Source organism: Rhinopithecus bieti, unplaced genomic scaffold (assembly GCF_001698545.2).
Source record: "Rhinopithecus bieti isolate Rb0 unplaced genomic scaffold, ASM169854v2 scaffold_27321, whole genome shotgun sequence".
In the NCBI taxonomy this organism is placed as follows: Eukaryota; Metazoa; Chordata; class Mammalia; order Primates; family Cercopithecidae; genus Rhinopithecus; species Rhinopithecus bieti.
In genome coordinates, this window is record NW_016812353.1 from 579,374 (window position 1) to 584,887 (window position 5,514).

Genomic DNA, 5,514 nt, shown 5'->3' on the forward strand with positions numbered 1-5,514 from the left:
GGGGTTTCACTATGTTGACCAGGCTGGTCTCAAACTCCTGACCTTGTAATCCACCTGCCGCAGCCTCCCAAAGTGCTGGGATTATAGGCATGAGCCACGATGCCCAGCCTATAGCCTCCATTTCTACAGGTAGTTGGTTAATGTTTGGATTAGCAGTATCTGTTTCCAGTTGAGATAACTTGGCATTGCTCTGTCAGAGTCTTTAATGAGGCATCTAATTCAGTTAATAAGGAAAGAAGCACTTTGGAGATCCTGCATCACAGGTTACTTAGGTTGCAAGCAAGTATCTTAGAAATAAGAGCAGGACGGATAAAATCCTAGAATATTACTAAGGTGACCAGTAAAGAAGTTTCTCCTTCAGAATGAAAGGATTATTTTTGATCTGGAAAAAAGTTATTTGATGGGGGAGGGAGGTGGTCAATAAAAAGTTTTTGATAATGTACATCCCAGGAGTTTGCCCATAGTTTGAACTTCTTTTATGACAAGTTTCTCCAACCAAACAGAATCATTCTATGTCGAAGAGCAGAGGACTCAGTTAAAAAGAGGTATGAAATAGGATGTCAGTAATGGCACAAAATGGCAGAGTGGATCCAGTAGAGCAACAGTTTACAAATGGATAGATCTCTAACACGTCAGTTACGACATTCTCCTTGATTTAGAGGAGATTCCAGTTTTGGAAATTATACACGTTTTTTTAAAAAAATTTAAGTAAAATTGCTGTCCTTGGCAGATATCTGGGGTGATCACAAAAAAAAAATCTTTTCATTTTAGCCAACATGTTTTTAAACAGTCCCACTTCATCTCTATTGAGCCCCTTCTAATAAAAGTTTTAAACTAAATGTACACATGCCCTTGACCAGAAAATTCTACTCTTAGATGTTTATTTGAGATGAATAAGAACATGTCCACAAAGGCACTTGTAGATGAATGTTCGCGGCGGGTTATTTCAAAATAACCCCAAACTGGAAACAGTCCAGAGGTTCGTCAGTAAGATCTTTCCACCCAGAGTTGAAAAACAGCCTTCTTTTACAACCTTGCGTTCTAATTGATTGAGAGTCACTTTATTCTTTATACTTCTTGGAAAATGGAGTAAGTTTAATACATAACAAGGTAGTGGATAGGAACTGGACAACAGACCTCCCATTTACCGGAGGACTTTGGTTTACACTTCCCTCTGGAGGACTGCCCTTTGTCATGCTGCCACCCTTGTTCCATGGGTCTCCCCAGTTAAGGTGAAGCAGTTGGTCTCATTCCCCTTGAAACAGACTTTTTATATCATTGTGTTTGAGTGCAGTCTTCCACCAGACTTTGAGCTCTTTTAGGACAAGCACCTTGTCTTATTAAATTTTGTGTTTAATTAGCAACTAGGATAAACTCACTTCCAGAAAAGTGTAAATATCTGCCCTTTGCCCCAGGATGGAGCTCTGTTTTCAAGGAGAAAATGTAGTCTTTTAAGCACAGCCCTAGAAGGATATGGAGCTTTTAACGGAAAGAGGGTATAGTGATAAGTCCTACTTAAGCAAGTTGCATTATCCTCCTTTTCTTGGAACCCTTGTTAGTATCTCCTGCAGCTGTACACTTTCTACCCTTCTGTAGGTCCACGCCACAGGATTGGACACAGTTGTTTCCCAGTTCCAGTGCTCCCAGAGGGTAACATTCTCACTGGGCTTTAGGCCAGCTGCATAGATTTTGTAAAAGCAAATCCAAGGTCTGGCTTAAAAGTAGGACAAAATATCAATTCTAAAACTGAATTGCATGGCTGGGCATGGTGGCTCACACCTGTAATCCCAGCACTTTGGGAGGCCAAGGCGGGTGGATCACTTGAGGTCAGGAGTTTGAGACCAGCCTGGCCAACATGGTGAAACCGTGTCTCTACTAAAAATAGAAAAAATTAGCCAGGCATGGGGGCTTTTGCCTGTAATCCCAGCTGCTTGGGAGGCTGAGGCAGGAGAATCGCTTGAGCCAGGAGGTGGAGGTTGCAGTGAGCCAAGATCGCGCCACTCTACTCCAGCCTGGGTGGCAAAGTGACGCACCGTCTCTAAATAAATAAATAAAATTAAAATTAAAATGAATACAGCTGGGCACGGTGGCACATGCCTGTAATCTCAGCTACTTGGGAGGCTGAGGCAGGAGAATCGCTTGAGCCAGGAGGTGGAGGCTGTAATGAGCCGAGATTTCGCCACTGTACTCCAGCCTGGGTGACAGAGTGAGATGCCATCTCTAAATAAATAAATTAATTTAATTAAAGATGAATGCAGCTGGGCATGGTCGCACATACCTGTAACCTCAGCTACTTTGGAGGCTGAGGTGGAAGGCGGAAGGATCACTTGGGCCAAGGAGTTCACGATTAACCTGGGCAACATCACAAGAACCCATCTCAAATAAACAAAAACAAAAGGGGGGCGGGGGTGCATAGAAAGCAAGTAACAAGTTACACCCAAAGAAACCAATCAAAGACAGAATTACTTTTCAAAATGAATGCAGTTGCATCTGGATATATATGCACAAGTCTAGAATATTTTAAATAGTACAGTTGACAACGCTTATAAACAGGGAAGCAAGGTAATTTACATTCTTCATTCCTACACTGACCATACAGTCATAAAACAAATGATTGTTTAGTGGCCTGTGGTGACTAAAACACTGCACAGGAAGTGTGCCTTCTATATCATCATCATTATTAACCAACATTTGAGCACATGCCAAGTAGAAAGCCCTTGCATAAATTATCCCATTTATTCCCTATATAATACCCTATGAAGTAGGGCATTGTTATTATCAGGGTGCTATTATTATCCCCACTTCAGGCAAAGACATTGAGACCCAGGGGGTTTATATATCTTGTCCAAGTTGGAACAGCTTGAAAGAGGTAGTGCTGTAATAAGAAAAAGTTTGCTTTGTGCCCCTCATGAGACTGCCTCTTGTCCCACGTTTGTGCTCAAAATTAAATTCATTTCCTCCTTCCCAAGCCTCATTGGGAAGGGTTCGTCACAGGGCTTCACCATCTCTGTGAGTCTCACCTCCATTCCAAGAATCCTGGTGATTTCCTCTCCATCACATCTAATTTTTAGTAGTTTCCTATTGCTTCTGTAACAAATTACCAAAAATGTATTAATATATTATCTTACAGTTCTGGAGGTCAGAAGTCCAAAACAAGTCACACTGGGTTAAAATCAAGGTGTCGGCAGGGAGTGTTTAGGAGAGAATCTGTTTTTCATTTTTTTTCCAGCTTTTGAGGCGATCACATTCCTTGGTTCATGACTCCATTCTTTGGTCTTCTAAGCCAGCAGTATCAGGCTGGGTTCCTCTCACAATATCATGTCTTTGGGTCTCTTCTGCTTCTCTCTTTCCCCTTTAAGAACCCTTGTTATAACCTTGGGCCCACTCAGATAATCCAGGATAATCTCCATATTTCAAGGCCAGCTAATTAATAACTTTAATCTCAATGCCTCCTTGTCATGTAATTTAATGTACTCACAGGTTTCAGGGATTAGGATGTGAACCTTTTTTTGGGGGCCATTATTCTATCCTTCCACAGCGCATCCTAAACAAATTATTTCTCAAATCTGAACTTTAAGAAGAAAAACAACATTAAATCTTTGCAGAGAATTTCTGAACTTTTTTTAACATTGCCATTTGTCAATGTCTTAGAGGATGTGCCGTAATCTGGATTTGTCTGTTTTCTCATTATTAGATTCAGGTTAAACATTTGTAGCAAAAATGCTACATTGGTAATGTATATTTCTCATTCATCATATTAGGAAGCTCATGATAAGAGTTTATATTACCACTGGTGCTGCTAAATTATATCATGTGGTTAAGCAGAAACACCTTTAATTTTAAGTTAAATAAAGGACAAGTGACAAGGCTTTGGTCCATGTAAGGTAGGGAGTTGGAACTAAGATATTTACGTAAAAAACCAAGATTCTCAAAATATCACATTTTCAATGAAAGGAAGAGATAGAAAATCTACCCCTTAGTCAAAGGAAATTAAAAGGTTATTTGGTTTTCAAGGACTCAGCTCAAGATGAAAAATGTCCCCTTGAGAATTTGCAACCATATTCTTACATTCATGTAGAGTGGAGTTTGAACTTGTTTTGGGGCCCTAGAAATCCGGAGGCCAGAAGGTGACTTAAAGAATTCTGAGTTGGTAACTTCCTGGGAATCTTGGATGAAACAAAACTGATCTTCCCTGGAATGATTCCTCACAGAGCTCCCTCTATATATGAGCTCAATATCCAAAAATGTTTAAAAAGTCAATAGAATGAACAAATGACCTAAGTTAGATCCTATTTCAAATAATGGAATTATCAGATGTAGATTATAAAATAGGAATTACTGTATGATTAGATGTATGTAAAGTTCTGAACCGTGTAAAACTTACCATGAGATAGAAGAGTAGAAAGAGCACAAGGTAACTTCTGGATTTCTGGGAATGTTCCCTTTCTTAATCTGTGTGATGTTTATGTAGATGTGTTCACTTTGTGAAAATTCATTAAGCTGTATTCATAATGTGTGCACTTTTCTATATATCATAATTTTTTTTTTTTTTGAGTCAGAGTTTTGCTCTGTTCCCCAGGCTGGGTACAGTGATGTGATCTTGGCTCACTGCAACCTCCGCCTCTGGGGTTCAAGCGATTCTTGTGCCTCAGCCTCCAGAATAGCTGAGACTATAGGCGTGTGCCACCACAACTGGCTAATTTTTTGTATTTTTGGTAGAGATGGGGTTTCGCAATGTTGCCCAGACTGGTCTCAAACTCCTGAACTCAGACAATCCACCCATTTCAGCCTCCCAAAGTGCTAGGATTACAGGAATGAACCACCATGCCTGGCCTGTCTATGTATCATAATTTAATTAAAAGTTTGCACTAAAATCACTAAAAATAAAGAAATTTGAAAAGGAATCACAATTTTAGAAGTGAAAATATGGCCCAGGCACAGTGGTTCAAGCCTGTAATCCCAGCACTTTGGGAGGCCGAGACGGGTGGATCACGAGGTCAGGAGATTGAGACCATCCTGGTGAACACGATGAAACCCCGTCTCTACTAAAAAATACAAAAAAAAAAAAAAAAAAAAAAAAAAAAAAAACTAGCCGGGCGAGGTGGCAGGCGCCTGTAGTCCCAGCCACTCGGGAGGCTGAGACAGGAGAATGGCGTGAACCCGGGAGGCGGAGCTTGCAATGAGCTGAGATCTGGCCATTGCACTCCAGCCTGGGCGACAGAGCAAGACTCCGTCTCAAAAAAAAAAAAAAAAAAAGTGAAAAATATGATAATTAAAACTCAGTGGAGAAGGCAGCCAGCATCTGAAGGAGCTGTGATCGCCATCTCCAAATGCAACCATGAAGTTGAAGAAGACAAAATCAAGGTCAAAACCATTGAACTATTGGAAATTTCAGATGAAGGGAATCAAGGTTGTGGAGAAATGGAAGCAAGTGAAGGTAGACCCAAATATGTTTGTAAGTGGACAGATGGCTGATGTGGTGTGCTTTCAGGAACAGAGATTACTGATGGGTCT